Raw genomic sequence first — 16,889 nt, 5'->3', positions numbered from 1 at the left:
CAGGGGTGCCAAAAACTTGATCCCCATTGTCCTTATGACTTGTCCCTGCAGCTAAGCTGCCAAAGAGCAGACTATATAATATCTCTGGTCCAGAGAGGCAGGCGATGAAGGACTACATTGCAGAAAGTTTGGCAAAGGGTCATATCAGACCATCCTCATCCCCTATTGATGCAGGGTGTTACTCCCCTGCCTAGATTTATGCAAACTCAATCAGATCACGGTCCGGGATCCATATCTGCTTCCTCTCATCCCGGACCTCTTTAATCAGATTGTAGGAGCAAAATGGTTTTCTAAACTGGATCTCAGGGGGCGTATAATCTCATTCATATTGAAGAGGGGAATGAGTGGAAAACAGCTTTCAATACGCCTGTGGGACATTATGAGAACCTTGTGATGCCATTTGGGTTGACTAATGCTCCCGCCATCTTTCAGCACTTTGTAAATGACATCTTTAGTCACCTGGTAGGTGGATTTGTGGTAATCTGTCTTGATGACATATTAATTTATTGATATGACATTGAGTCACATCAGGTACATGTTAGGCAGGTCTTACAGATACTCAGAAAACAAATGATTTGTCAAACCAGAAAAGATATATATCTTTGTAGTGTGTTAGCCAGTAGATAGAAAAATATGTAGAATTGAGAGTCCTCAGTGGTTAATACCTTATAATGGCTAACTGAAAAGATGGTAACTCTTTGCAAGCTTTCGAGACTACTCAGATTTCTTCATCAGGCTAGACTAATACAACATCTGAAAAATCACATATTTATACACAAAACAGCACAGAAATAACGCAATAGATAAGACAAGTGACGTGAAGCAGAATTGTCATTATGGGAGAGGGATAAACATAAATCTTGGAACAGTCCATAGATAAGGCGGGTGAAAGTTTTATGACAACCTTTGACACACTCAGTGCAGGAATGAATGTGTCACATGGAATTATGTCTTTTTACATCAATTAAGGAATTTGCTCTTCTGACCTTCTGGGGGCATCACAAAACACAGAACCAGACCTCAATCAACGGGCAATAAAACTTTCACCATTGCGTTATTTCTGTGCTTTGTGTATAATTATGTGATTCTTCAGATTTTGTATTAGTCTAGCCTGATGAAGAGACCTGAGTAGTCTCAAAAGCTTGCAATGTGTTACCATCTTTTCAGTTAGCCGTTAAAAGGTATCAACCACTGAGGACTCTCAATTCTAAATATTTGTCAAACCAGAGAAATGTTTGTCCTAGGTTGAGGAGATCGCTTTTCTAGGATATATTTTATCGTCAACCGGTTTTCGCATGAATCCGGCGAAAATTCAGGGCGGTACTAGATTGGGAACATCCTGAGGATTTGAAGGTGTGACAAAGGTTTATGGGTTTCACCAACTACTACTGTAAGTACATCAGCAACTTTTTGGTAGTAGCCAAACCTCTGATTGATATGACCAGGAAAGGGATAGACTTTTCCATTTGGCCCAGTCCGGCCAGGGAGGCATTCAATACCTTGAAGGAGTATTTTGCATTTGCGCCAATTCTCATACAGCCTAACGTCATCCAGCCTTTTACTGTAGAAGTTGAGAGGTATGAAGGGGGTGGGGGATGTGCTGTCGCAGGACGCGTCTCTAGGTAAATGGTGTCATAGAATCATAGAATCATAGAATCATAGAATCGTAGAGTTGGAAGGGACCTCCTGGGCCATCTGGTCCAACCCCCTGCTCAAAGCAGGATTCGCTAAATCATCCCAGTTAGATGTCTGTCCAGCCTCTGTTTGAAGACTTCCATTGAAGGAGAACTCACCACTTCTCGTGGCAGCCTGTTCCACTCATTGATCACTCTAACTGTCAAAAAGTTTTTTCTAATATCTAATCTGTGTCTCCTCCCATTCAGCTTCATCCCATTGCTTCTAGTCTTTCCTTGTGCAAATGAGAATAAAGTTGATCCTTCTACAATGTGACAGCCCTTTAGATATTTGTAGACAGCTATTAAGTCTCCTCTCAGTCTTCTCTTTTGCAAACTAAACATTCCCAAATCCTGCAACCTTTCCTCATAAGACAGGGTTTGCAGACCGGTCACCATTCTGGTCGCTCTTTTCTGAACTTGCTCCAGTTTGTTGATGTCTTTTTTAAAATGTGGTGCCCAAAATTGGACACAATATTCCAGATGAGGTCTGACCAAAGAGGAGTAGAGGGAAATAATTACTTCACGTGATCTAGACTGTATGCTTCTGTTAATACATCCTAGAATTGCATTTGCCTTTTTTGCTGCTGCATCACACTGTTGACTCATATTCAGTCTGTGATCTATTAGTATACCCAAGTCTTTTTCACATGTGCTGTCACTTAGCCCTATTCCTCCCATTCTATATATGCTTTTTTCATTTTTATTGCCCAGATGTAGTACTTTGCATTTCTCCCTGTTAAAAACCATTCTGTTAGTTGCTGCCCACTTCTCCAGTTTATTTAAATCTTTTTGAATCCTCTCTCTCTCTTCTCTAGTATTAGCTATCCCTCCTAGCTTTGTGTCATCAGCAAATTTAATCAGTTTACCCTCAATTCCTTCATCTAAATCGTTGATAAAGAGGTTGAACAATACAGGGCCCAGGACAGAGCCCTGTGGTACCCCACTTGAGACATTCTTCCAACTGGATGTGCAGCCATTTACGACCACTCTTTGGGTCCGATCACTAAGCCAGTTATGAATCCACCTAACAGTTGCCTTGTCCATTCCATACTTAGTCATTTTTTCAATAAGGATTGTATGAGAGACTTTGTCAAATGCTTTGCTGAAGTCAAGATATACTATATCTACAGCATTTCCTTGATCCACCCAATCAGTAATACCATCATAGAAGGAAATTAAATTAGTCTGACATGACTTATTAGTTACATTACAAACCCATGCTGACTCTGTTTAATCACTTCATTCTTATCCAGGTATTGACATACATGTTGTTTAATAATTTGTTCAAAGATCTTTCCTGGTATAGAAGTCAGACTCACCGGCCTATAGTTGCCTGGGTCCACCTTCTTCCCCTTTTTGAAGATAGGAACAACATTTGCTCTTCTCCAGTCTTCTGGCACTTCTCCTGTTCTCCAAGAATTTTCAAAGATTATGGAGAGGGGTTCAAAAATTTCTTCTGCTATCTCCTTCAGTACTCTGGGGTGTAATTCATCTGGACCTGGAGACTTGAATACATTTAGGTTAGCTAAGTGTTTCCTCACTATCTTTCTGTTTATAGATATCCTGGATTCTTCTATTCCCTTAATAGGACAGTGAATAACAGTTGATGTTACATTTCCTTTCTGAGAGAAAACAGATGCAAAATAGGAATTTAAAAGTTCAGCCTTCTCAACATCCTGTCTTACCATTTCATCATTTTCATCCTGTAAAAATCCTATAGCATCTTTGACTTTTCTTTTACTTTTGACATATCCCCAAAATCCTTTATTATTGCTTTTGACATCTCTTGCAAGCCTCAATTCATTTTCAGCTTTAGATAATCTGATTTGTGCCTTGCAGGTTCTGCAGACAGCATTATATTCTTCTTTAGATATGCCTCCTTCTTTCCATTTTATAAACATTTTTTGCTTCCTTTTTAGCATGTGCTTAAGTTCTGTGTTCATCCATCCTGGTTTCCTTAAATGCTTCCTATTCTTCCCTCTTTTCGGAATTGTTAACAACTGTGCTTTGAGAATTTCATTTTTCAAGATTTCCCATCCTTCCTGGACATTTTTGTCTTTAAGGATATCCAGCCATTGGATCCCTCCAATTCTCTTTCTGAATCCCTTAAAATCTGCCTTTCTGAAATCTAACCTTGACGTCTGAGTCTTCACAGGTCTTCCGCCTCTAGTTATCCAAAATTCTAAAATAGCATGGTCGCTACCTCCTAGGGTCCCAGCCACTTTTACCTCCTCAACCATTTCCTCCCTGTTTATAAGGATTAGATCCAAGGTAGCAGTTCCCCTTGTTTTCTCCTTTACCTTTTGGAAGATAAAGTTGTCAGCAAGAGAGGATAAGAATTTCCTTGACCTGTTAGTTTTGTCTGAGAGAGATTCCCAACAAATGTCTGGATAGTTGAAATCTCCCATGACAACTATGTCATATTTTTTGGAGAACTTGGCCATTTGATGCATAAAGAGTTCATCCATATCTTCAGCTTGCACAGGCGGCCTGTAGTAAATGCCTACAATGGTGTCCTTCCCATTGTTCTGTCCTTGTATTCTTACCCAAACAGTTTCCACAGAACTCCCAGTCTCTGAAGCTTCAATCTCTGTGCAGATATACGCATTTCTAACATACAATGCGACACCCCCTCCTCGTTTATCAAGTCTGTTTCTTGCAAATAAGTTGTATCCTTCTAGTCTTGTATTCCAATCATGTGTATTGTCCCACCAAGTTTCAGTGATTCCAATGACATCATATTTCTTTTCCTGTGTTAGTAGTTCCAATTCTCCTTGTTTGTTGCCCATGCTTTGTGCATTAGTATAGAAACATTTTAGTTTGTGATTGGTTTCTCTTTCTCCAATTTTTTTTTAATTAGATTCTTTCGTCTTTGTTCTTCCTTTCCACTTCTAATAGCAGAGTTCTCAGTAGCATTTGTCAGGTGTATGGCTTTTTCTGGTCTTTTGCTTCCCTTCCCATGTTGTTCTAGTTTAAAGCTCTCCTTACAAGTGTAGCAAGGCGACTTCCAAATACCTGCTTTCCAGTCCAGTGTCCACGTGCATATTTTTCTAAAAACCTGTCATCTGCAAAGACATTGACATTGGTAACAGGGAACGCTTGGCAATCAAGTGGGTCTGTGAAGAGTGGCATCATTTTTTGGAGGAGGCAGTTTATCCAGTTATGGTAATCACAGAACATAAGAATCTTGTATATCTCGAGTCTGCAACACATCTAACGCTTCAACAGGCAAGATTACTATTGTTCTTTATCAGATTTAACTTGTTTGTTACATATTTGTCGGGGTACAAGAACATTAAGGCGGATTCCTTATCTCATTGTTTTCCTCGAGGTGGAGATGATTGTGAACCAGTTCCTATACTTCAAAAAGGGGTGGTTATTTGGCTATATGCTCTGATCTTGAGAAAGAGATTGTTGAGGCTTAGGGGAATGCCACTGCTGCCTGTCCATTAAGTTAACTGTTTTTACCTGTGAGACTCCGTCTGAGAGTTCTTAGTGAATATCATGATTCGGTCTTCGCCAGACATCCTGGTAATAAGGCCACCACCAATCTTCTTAGTCTGCGTTTTTGGTGATCAGGGGTACATCAGGATGTTCGGGTGTATTTAGCCGCTTTCTACACTACTCTGTTGTATTTGTTGGGAACTTCTGGGGAGGTATATTGTTCTGCACTGTCATATTTGTTTGGTGCTTCTGGGGGGATATTTTGTGCTGCTGTGTTGAATTTGAAGAATCTATTGATGTTTGATGTGAATAGCAAATTTGAGAACTCATTTAGAGTTTAATGAAGAGACCTTTACATGCCCAGTCAGCAACATTCACCCCCCATTGACAAGATATTGTGAGTTCAGTTGATGGACTCCTCATGCGTCAGTCACTTATGGGGTCTCCTGTGGGTTTGCTGTATGTATCATCAGTATATCACAGACACAGGAGTCTGACTTTATGTTAAAAACTTACTGCATTTATTGTCACAATTCTCTGATATGGGGGGACAGGGGTGATATTTTATGTGGGTGGGTGGCCTTTGTGAGCCCAGGATACTTTTTAATCCCCATCTGCCCCTGTTTATATGTAATTAGTAAGCCAAAAGATACAGAAAGACATTAGCAAGTAAATGTGAATAGTGTCAAATATTTATTGTGAGAAATCCATATATAAGAAATCCATATGTGGGTAAGTTATTGTGCTATGGATGAATATTTTAGGCTGCAGCCTTTCATCAGTTGTGCATGTTCCACCGGCTTGTTAATATTATCCCCGTCAAGAGAAAATGTGTGAGATATAGAATAAAATGAATCAGAAATGAATGTTACCATGCCGAACAGTGCGGATCCTACAATATAAACCCTTGTCTTTTCTGTGGTGTACTGTAATACCAGGTTTTACTAAGTAGCGGACCTCCCCCACTGCACCCTGCTTAGTATGCAGCAGCTCCGCTGGCTTCTGGAGCTGACGTTCTGTCAATCTCCGTACCGCCTGCCTGTATACTTCAGGATTCAGGTGCGTGAAATTACATGAGAATTCAGGAGCCTGAGACTATTTCAGTTGATATGGTGTTTAGTGAATCAACTACATAAAGTAGAAAATCGCTCATAGACTTCTCTTTAAGGTCAAATAGACCTGTTTAAAATGCCAGTGCTGTAATAAATATAGGGTAATGACATCAGTGATACTTGGGGGGTTCACTTACTATCCTCCTAGTGCAGAAGTGTGCATCTGTTTACTGATACATGCAGAGTCTGTCCTCAATTATTCCTTTTCCTCTTGATTTTTCATGTTTCCTGCCTTTCTTTTCTAAAGACCAGCAGCCATTGGTTTTCTAGTGAAATGATGGGGGAAGGAATAAGGCAACCATGGGCAGGATGATCCAGATCCTGAATGCTCGTGATTCGTGAACACACAGGTATATTTTTCTCTTAAAACCCTGGCATTTCAGTTCAATTATACTTTAAAAATGGGGCAGGGATAAAAGCCAGAGATTTGACTAGTCCGGCTCCGCCCCTGGCCGGCTCTTCCCAGCGCCACTCTTGGTTCTTGACAGGTCTCTCAATATGTACACACAGAAGGGAGATACCTGTAAGTCACCTGCTGCGATGCTAAAATACATTTTCTATAAAAAAATCTGATCAGGATCTGATTCATTCTGCCTTTGGTTTGGGCAGAATGAATGCTGTGAAAGGTTCCCTTTCACTTTCTAACCAAAGTGCATCCATTTTTTCACATGGATGCAGCATGGTGACTCAGTAGTTAGCACTGCACAGTGGCTCAGTAGGTAGCACTGTAAGGTGGCTCACTGATTAGCACTGTAGAGTGGCTCAGTGGTTAGCACTGCACAGTGGCTCAGTGGTTAGCACTGTAAAGTGGCTCACTGATTAGCACTGTAGAGTGGCTCAGTGGTTAGCACTGCACAGAGGCTCAATGGTTAGCACTGTAAGGTGGCACCATGGTTAGCACTGTAAGGTTGCTCAATGGTTAGCACTGTATGGTAGCTCAATCATTAGCACTGTACGGTGGTTCAGTGGTTAGCACTGTACTGTGGCTCAGTGGTTAGCAAATCATGGTAGCTCAGTGGTTAGCACTGCAGCCTTACATCCCTGGGATCCTTCATTCAAGTCTCACCAAGGACAACATCTGCAAGGAGTTTGTATGTTCTCACCGTGTTTGCGGAAGTTTCCTCCGGGTTCTCTGGTTTCCTCCCACACTCCAAAGACTGATAGGGAGTCTAGATTGTGAGCCGCAATGGAGACAGTGATGATGTCTGTGGAAGGAGGTGACATAGTCTGTCAGGCGTCTCCCCCCCACATGGACACTGTACACATGTATCATGTGCAGCACCTTGTTGTTTGCTAATGTTGATGTTATGTTGCTGTATTGTTTATGTACTGTATTGTGGATGCCTTTGATGTGTGTTTATGTATAGAATTAGGGATAGTATAGAGGTTAGCATAAGATAATAGTGGGGTTAGATTAGTGGGGCACATTAGAGATAGGGAATAGGCTTAGATTTAGTTAGCATAGGGGTTTTCCTGTGGGGAGGGGCTAGAGAGCAGTGCAGCATAAAGCAGGGGATATAGTGAGGGATTTCCTGGTTAGGGCTGCGCACGTCAGACCAGTTAGTTTGTCTCGGCTCCAGCGATTAGATAGTGTTGTGATGCCTGAAGAGACCCGATTGGTTGTCCTTGAGTGACGCTGTATGTGAGTCCTGACAGCCAATCGGAACACCAGGGTCTGGCTAGTGCTGCCTGACAATGTAGTAGGGACACCGTAATAGGCGCCTAGCGTTGCTATGTCACGCGAGAGGGCGGAGCATATGCGGTCTTAGCAGTGGGTTTAAAAAGAGGAACCGTGATGAGCATCGGTTGGCTTCTGCACCGTTATGGGACACAAGATATTGTATTATCGGGCCTCCTGATTAGCCTACTCAGGCGAAACGCGTTGAGGCGTTAACCATTTGATGGCTGGTGGTGATGAACACAGATGAGTATCGCTGTGGCAGCTCTGTATTTATTTTTCTATTGGGCTAATTTTCTATTGGGATGTCAATTGATTTAATAAGGGGACACTATCCTTTATCCTGTGCTACACTGGTCAAATTGCCAGCATTATATATATCTTTTCTCTCTACATGAAGAGACCGTATAGCTGTGAGATTGTGGCAACAAGGAGTGTATTTAAAGTGTCTGGTTTATGACTCCCATTAGTGTATATATGATGCCTCACTGTTAATGTTGGTTGCATCATTATGCAACTGAGTATTTGATTACACCACCTGATGCCATGTGTGTTCTCTATTTTTAACTTCTTTCTTTGGGACACAGGGCCCTCTTTAGAGCAGATTGGTCTCTGTCTAGCAGTAGAGGTCCCCTTTTATCATCGGGTAGAGGTGACCACTAGTGGCTGTAGGGTACGTTAGGGCCCCTAGGGACAGTCATCGTTGAGCGGGGGCGCCACAACGTTACCCCCTAGGGTGCCAACTTCCGCGGACAGGTAGACTTTAGCTCAGGATCACATCAGGGACTCGTAGGTGTCACCTTAGAGTGGTTTCTGCTTGAACACTTTTTCTTTTTTCTTTGTATATTTTTGTCACTTCTTTGGTGTTTACCACATTTGTGGTTTTTAATGAATAAAGTATCATTTTTAAGGGATATAAATACATGAGATTACATTTGACCCTTTCTATTATTATATGAGAGATTAGGGCTCAGTGCAGTCAGGATGCAGCAGTGAGAGAGGACAGTCTGACAGCCATGGGGATAAAGCTGCTGAGGCAGGAAGGGGCCCCAGGCTGAGGAACTTGCTAGCGGTCACTACCATCAATGGTAACCAACCCCAAGAGGATTCTGGGCTTAAGGCCGGTATTAGATGCAACTGAGATGGCAAGGGGAGTGTTAGGAAGCTGGTGGACCCAAAGGCACTGATGGTGCAGATGGGAAAGGGACTGTCCAGAGAGGCCGGAATGGCAAGAAGAGACAGAGATAGTCAGGTGGGACAGGGATTGTCCAGAGGGGCTGAGATGGCCAGGAGAAACAGAGACGGCCAGGGAAAAGAACTGTGCTGCATTTGTAATGAAAACCCTGTCATTAAGTAAAGCTGAATTGTTGAGCATGGATATGGAGTTTGGAGCGATTTTTGATATCCGTGGATCTGAAGCCGGAGTGACGGATGACAAGAGGACTGCAGCAACTGAAGTGATTGTTCTGCTGCGCACACTGCACACACAGCAGGAGGGACATTGTATATCATCTATGAGATGCCAGGGTGTGGGAACAATACAGCTCGTTGCCACAACTATCACACTGGCCGCCTTATATCTGTACAGCGCTGAGGAATATGAAATTGCTATATAAGTATAGCATAATAATAGAAAAAACAATAACATCCCATGTTACTGCACTCACTCTGGCCGTGCATGCACTATGTTTTAGCAGATAGTGCCCATGGTTGCAGCACTGGGATCCCTGCTGGTCTGCGGGGTATGAAGCCGTATTTGTCCTCTGCTAGGCTTGTCAGAGAAGATGACCATAGTGCACATAGGAGCTTCATGCAGATGACTACATAGTCTGACCGCCAGCTGTCCTCCCCTACTGCACAGCTCTACCTGCACACTGAAGACGGTGGATGTGCTCAGAATGGGATACTATAAGAAGAAAGAACATTGAGTATCTAAACACAGCAACGTTTATCATTAGGCTCCAACTATAAATAATCAATTACTTATTGCACTTTACAATATCTTAATGGAGAAAAAACCTTCCCTGACATTCCTGATTGCATTTTTCCATGATATACTAAGTGACGCTGCTCCAGTTGCACAGGACCTTTTGCAGGACCACATAGAACTGGACCTTTTAGCCGTGTTTATCCTAAAAGAGCTGAGCTGATGCCTGTTGCATTCTCGAGCCCATGGCACCATGTTTAATTTCATTATCTTACTGTTCTGTAATTGTGTTATCATTTGACATTATCCTGAACGCCCGGACTCATACAGCCGGCAAAATATACATAATCCAAATTTCTCTTGGCGAATTCCTCGTCGCCGTAGAATGCAGTCAGTTACCTTGTGTGTATTCAGTGTAATTAAACTTTTCCAATGCAGCGCGGAGTGATTTGTATTTTATCCTCATTTTTTATATTCCAATTTGTGTATCCCTGGGTGATAGATATTTTTTTCAGCTCCGGTATAAACATTTACTCATCAGATTGAACTTTATTTGCACTCCCTGTAGAATCCGTAATTTTAAGATGCTTGGAAACCTGGCAGAGATTAATTCAAGATTAGTTATGACAGAAAGTAATACATTAAATGCTTCATATCCTGGATTAAGTGGATCCTCTAATTCACAAACTGATGAAACATTGAGCACAATATTAAGCTAAATCTCATTGTGCTATATGAGGAGATTTTGTTCCAAAATGGACAATACATGGCGGCAAGCCTGCTCCCTGGGACAGCCAGGGGTAAATGCTTCACTTCTCTTATGGATCAGCTTGTGATGTGGATTAGCTAAGCCATAGGTCAGGGTGAGCAGCGTGGGCAAGAGGCAGCCGAACAGCTGAGTTCCAGCAGAACCGAGTTTGCAGACAGCATATTGAATCAGTAAAGATGAGTTGTCAGGATGGTATCTTTATGCAGCAGAGTTGAGTATGCGGACAGCACCTTAAATCAGCAGAGAGGAATAGGCAGTCTTGCACACTGTTGTAGTAGAGCATGACGTGTAGATAAGGCCGGAGTCACTCTAGTGTATAACATCCGATGGGAGAGCATCAGATGCTATATGCTAATGACCCTCGGCTGCTACTCTGCTGCAAGGGGGAGCCGAGTGTCACTCTACTGTCTCTGATCCTCTCACATGACGGATCGGAGCACAGCTGTGGAGGAGACGGAGAAAATAATTTCTCCTTCTCCTCTGCTGCCGGCGGAAATCACACTGAACTCGGGTGATATCCAAGGTCCGTGCAATGTTTCACATGAAACCATAGACTTGTATGGGTGCGTGTGAGCCGAGTCTCACTGCAAATCGCAGCATGCAGGCGAATTAGAATGAGAAATTAATCGCAGATCTGAGCTGCCCCATAAAGGAACACTGGGACAAGTGCTATGAGGTATTTTATTATACGTTAGCGTGACTCCGGCCTAAGTGATCCGTATGTCATCCGTGTGCAATGAGAGGATGCAATTTCCTTGCATCAAAGTATCCGTGAGACATCTGTATAGCATCCGTACGTGGCCTGCAAAATGGACATATAATGGATCCATGGCCTCAAATATTCGTGAAAACATATATACAGTCTATATATATACTGCTCAAAAAAATATTGTATTGTTTAGTGTTCGTAATATATATAATATATATATATATATATATACAGTCATATGTAAAAGTTTGGGCACCCCTATTAATGTTAACCTTTTTTCTTTATAACAATTTTGGTTTTTGCAACAGGTATTTCAGTTTCATATATCTAATAACTGATGGACTCAGTTATATTTCTGGATTCAAATGAGGTTTATTGTACTAACAGAAAATGTGCAATCTGCATTTAAGCAAAATGACCGGTGCAAAAGTATGGGCACCCTTATCATTTTCTTGATTTGAACACTCCTAACTACTTTTTACTGACTTCCTGAAGCACTAAATTGGTTTTGTAACCTCATTGAGCTTTGAACTTCATAGCCAGGTGTATCAAATCATGAGAAAAGGTATTTAAAGTGGCCACTTGCAAGTAGTTCTCCTATTTGATTCTCCTATGAAGAGTGGCATCATGGGCTCCTCAAAACAACTCTCAAATGATCTGAAAACAAAGATTATTCAACATAGCTTTTCAGGGGAAGGATACAAAAAGTTGTCTCAGAGATTTAACCAGTCAGTTTCCACTGTGAGGAACATAGTAAGGAAATGGAAGAACACAGGTACAGTTCTTGTTAAGCCCAGAAGTGGCAGGCCAAGAAAAATATCAGAAAGGCAGAGAAGAAGAATGGTGAGACCAGTCAAGGACAATCCACAGACCACCTCCAAAGACCAGCAGCATCATCTTGCTGCAGATGGTGTCACTGTGCATCGGTAAACAATACAGCGCATGCATAACGCCTTTTTGTATGACCAAACAACTCAATCTTTGTTTCATCAGTTCACAGGACCTTCTTCCAAAATGTAACTGGCTTGTCCAAATGTGCTTTTGCATACCTCAGGCGACTCTGTTTGTGGCGTGCTTGCAGAAATGGCTTCTTTCGCATCACTCTCCCATACAGCTTCTCCTTGTACAAAAGTGCGCTGTATTGTTGACCGATGCACAGTGACACCATCTGCAGCAAGATGATGCTGCTGGTCTTTGGAGGTGGTCTGTGGATTGTCCTTGACTGTTCTCACCATTCTTCTTCTCTGCCTTTCTGATATTTTTCTTGGCCTGCCACTTCTGGGCTTAACAAGAACTGTACCTGTGTTCTTCCATTTCCTTACTATGTTCCTCACAGTGGAAACTGACTGGTTAAATCTCTGAGACAACTTTTTGTATTTTTGTATCCTTCCCCTGAAAAGCTATGTTGAATAATCTTTGTTTTCAGATCATTTGAGAGTTGTTTTGAGGAGCCCATGATGCCACTCTTCATAGGAGAATCAAATAGGAGAACTACTTGCAAGTGGCCACTTTAAATACCTTTTCTCATGATTTGATACACCTGGCTATGAAGTTCAAAGCTCAATGAGGTTACAAAATCAATTTAGTGCTTCAGGAAGTCAGTAAAAAGTAGTTAGGAGTGTTCAAATCAAGAAAATGATAAGGGTGCCCATACTTTTGCACCGGTCAAATTTTGCTTAAATGCAGATTGCACATTTTCTGTTAGTACAATAAACCTCATTTGAATCCAGAAATATAACTGAGTCCATCAGTTATTAGATATATGAAACTGAAATACCTGTTGCAAAAACCAAAATTGTTATAAAGAAAAAAGGTTAACATTAATAGGGGTGCCCAAACTTTTACATATGACTGTGTATATATATATATATATATATATATACTAGCTATGAACCCATTCTATGCCCGGGTGATGAACATTTTTATTGGAATATGGTCTCCTTTCCTGGTTTGTGCTGCCTCCCTCTATCCTGGTGTGCATGGCACCCCTCATCCCTATCCTGGTATGCATGGTACACTCACCCCCCTAATTCTGGTAAGCATGGCACCCCACCCTATACCTCATCCTGGTATGCATGGTCTCCTCACCCCCCCAATCCTGGTATGCGTGGTACCCCCTCACCCCCCTATCCTGGTATGTATGGTCCCCTCATCCCCCTATCCTGGTATGCATGGTTCCCTCACCCCCCAATCCTGGAAGGCATGGTCCTCTCATCCCCAATCCTGATATGCATGGTTCCCTCACCCCCCATCCTGGTATGCATGGCCCCTTCACCCCCTATCCTGGTATGCATGGCCCCCTCACCCCCCAATCCTGGTATACATGGTCCCCTCACCCCCCTATCCTGGTATGCATGGTCCTCTCACTCCCGTATCCTGGTATGCATGGTCTTCTCACCCCCTATCCTGGTATGCATGGTCCTCTCACCCCCCTATCCTGGTAAGCATGGTCCTCTCACCCCCCCTATCCTGGTATGCATGGTACTCTCATCCCCCTATCCTGGTATGCATGGTCCTCTCACCCCCCTATCCTGGTAAGCATGGTCCTCTCACCCCCCCTATCCTGGTATGCATGGTACTCTCATCCCCCTATCCTGGTATGCATGGTCCTCTCACCCCCCTATCCTGGTATGCATGGTCCTCTCACCCCCCTATCCTGTTATGCATTGTCCTCTCACCCCCCCTATCCTGGTATGCATTGTCCTCTAACCCCCCCATCCTGGTATGCATAGTCCTCTCAACCCCCCTATCCTGGTATGAATGGTCTTCTCACCCCCCAATCCTGGTATGCATGGTCCCCTCACCCGCCAATCCTGGTATGCATTCCACCCCTCACCCCCCAATCCTGGTATGCATGGTCCCCTCATCTCCCAATCCTGGTGTGCATGGTCCCCTCACCCCCCCAATCCTGGTATACATGGTCCTCTCACCCCCAATCCTGATATGCATGGTCCCTTCACCCCCAATCCTGGTATGCATGGTCCCCTCACCCCCCTTTCCTGGTATGCATGGTCCCCTCACTCCCTTTTCCTGGTATGCATGGTCCCCTCACCCCCCTTTCCTGGTTTGCATGCTACCTCTCACCCCCTGTCCTGGTGTGCATGGTCCCCCTCAACCCTATTAAACTACACACATACAAAAAAAAACATTTATACTCACCTTTCTTTCCTGTGCTCCAGCGCTGTCACGTTCTGCTGGAGGCCGGAGTACGCGCATGCCCATAGCGCTGTCCGGCACCATATTGCTGAAGACACACTGCAAATGTGTCTTCAGTAAAATGGCGTCGGATCGCGCTATGCGCATGCGTGATTCCAGCTGCACTCCTGCCCCTGTCTCCGGCCAAAGAAAAGCGCCGCGGCAACGCTCCTCCCGGTCAGGTAAGTATGTAAGTATGGTGCCCGAGATCGCCGTATGCAGTGTGTACGCGTACCGCCATCTCCGAAGTCATACACACTCCTCACTGCTGGATGTCGCATTCTGTCTGGAGCCAGACTGGGCAGGCGCGTCGCGCTTGCCCACTCTATAAAGGCTTCGGACAGAGTGACGCTTGAAGCGTTATATTATAGATATATGTCAGTGAGACACATATATATTGTATATTCATATTTAATACAGAGCTAGATAGCAGAAAAGCCAATAATTCAATTGTCAACTTCTCTAAAATCATTGCAGAACCCGACAGGTTATGACACATGGTTTACATAAAGTAAACCATTCCATATCCGTTATTTTTTTATATGTCCCTCACTAATAATGTTAGTAGTGTATGTGTGATAAATTTTTGTAGCTGTAGGTGTTAAATTAAAGGATTAATTCACAGAAAAAGCTGGCATAGGCTCCTGCCCAATTTTCTCTGCCAGATTGGGCAAGCCAGTGACTGAGGGCAGATATTAATAGCCAAGAGAGGGACCATTGTATATGGCCCCCCCGGGTAAAAAAAAATCACCCCCAGCCACCCCAGAAAAGATGTCCCAATTCCGGCACTTACCCGCTCTCTTCCAATTGCCCTGTAGTGGGTGGCATATGGGGTAATAAGGGTTTAATGTCACTTTGGTATTGTAAGGTAACATTGAGCCTGGTTAACAAAGGAGAGGTGTTAATAAGACACCTATCCATTATTAATCCACTAGTCAGAATGGAGTTAAAAAAACACACACATTAAGAAAAAGACTTTTAATGAAATAAGTAAACTCACATTTTTTCCATCTTTATTACACTCCCAATCCATTCGAAGCCATCATTCTCCTGTAAAAAATCCAAAATAAAAAAGCAACAAAATCCCAGACCTGTCTGCCGTACAGTCAAATCCCACGCCGCAATCCATCTGAAGGGGTTAAATAGTTTACAACCGCGGGCAGTTCTAATGCGACCGGCTGTAAACCACAGAGGAATGATTGGGAAGCTGCCTGCGCAGCCTCCCCGACTGACCGGAGATGAACTGATTTGCATGGGAAAGATTCTGAACATTTTCCCACGCTGTCAGTTCACCGCGGGTCAGGCGGGGAGTCTGCACAGCCTCAGTGAGTACCGCTGATGTCAGTGAGGCTGCGCAGACTCCGAGACCCATAGTGTCTCCATTTTTCGTGATTTTGGGTTGGGTGAGGGCTTAGTTTTTGTGCACCAAGCTGACATTTTTAATACCACTTTTGTGCAGATAATGTTCTTTTGATAGCTAGTTATTGTATTTTAATGCAATGTCACAGCGATTCAATTTTTGTCTCGCTACGCCGTTTAGCGATCAGGTTAAACTTTTTTTTATTGATAGATCGGGCGATTCAGAAAGCGGCGATACCTAATATGTGTATGTGTGATTTTTTTAATTATTTTATTTTGAATGGGGTGAAAGGGGAGTGATTTAAACTTTCATGTTTTTTTATTTTTTTATATTTTGAAAAATATTTTTGGCATGCTTCAATAACCTCCATGGGAGGCTAGAAGCTGCCACAACTTGATCGGCTCTGCTACATCGAGGTTAATGCTTAGATCGCCTCTATGTAGCAGAATTACAGCATTGCTATGAGCGCCGACCACAGGGTGGCGCTCATAGAAATCTGGCATCAACAACTATAGACGTCTCCAGGAGACCTCTGGTTGTTATGCCGATGAACCGATGACCCCCGATCACGTGACGGGGGTCAGCGGTGAGCACATTCCCGGCCAGAGTTTGACAGCGGCATTTAACTTGTTAATAGGCGTAGGTGGATCGCGATTCCACCCACGCCTATTGCGGGCACATGTCAGCTGTTCAAAACAGCTGACAACTCTCGGCTTTGATGCGGGTTCACTGCCGGATCCCACATCAAAGCGGGGTTGCTGCCTTCGGATGTACTATTCCATCCAATAGCAGAAAGTGGCTTAGTTTAAAAATGAAAATTCTACAGTCACTCTGTGTGACGGCAGAATTTTGAACCTGCCCCCAGCCATGCCTGTGTACTGCAAGGATTCGCCGATGTCTGAGCCAGGTATGGTGGTGATGTATGTGATATGCATAGTGCCGGACAGAAGCCTTCTAGTCGGTGTGGCCTCACACCTTACCATTATGTTGAGTCAGACCACACCCCACAGGACGGTCGG

The 16,889-nt window shown here is 43.3% G+C and overlaps 1 protein-coding gene across 4 annotated transcripts in view; it reads left to right on the top strand.

The window, feature by feature from the left end:
- The window catches only part of LOC141087478 (probable E3 ubiquitin-protein ligase MID2), a 651,404-nt gene that overhangs the window by 568,283 nt on the left and 66,232 nt on the right, over positions 1 to 16,889 (top strand). The window lies entirely within an intron of this gene.

The sequence above is a fragment of the Dendrobates tinctorius genome, unplaced genomic scaffold (genome assembly GCF_039654945.1).
Source record: "Dendrobates tinctorius isolate UK_male_01 unplaced genomic scaffold, ASM3965494v1 ptg000034l, whole genome shotgun sequence".
Lineage (NCBI taxonomy): Eukaryota > Metazoa > Chordata > Amphibia > Anura > Dendrobatidae > Dendrobates > Dendrobates tinctorius.
This window is presented reverse-complemented; position numbering and strand designations above follow the sequence as displayed.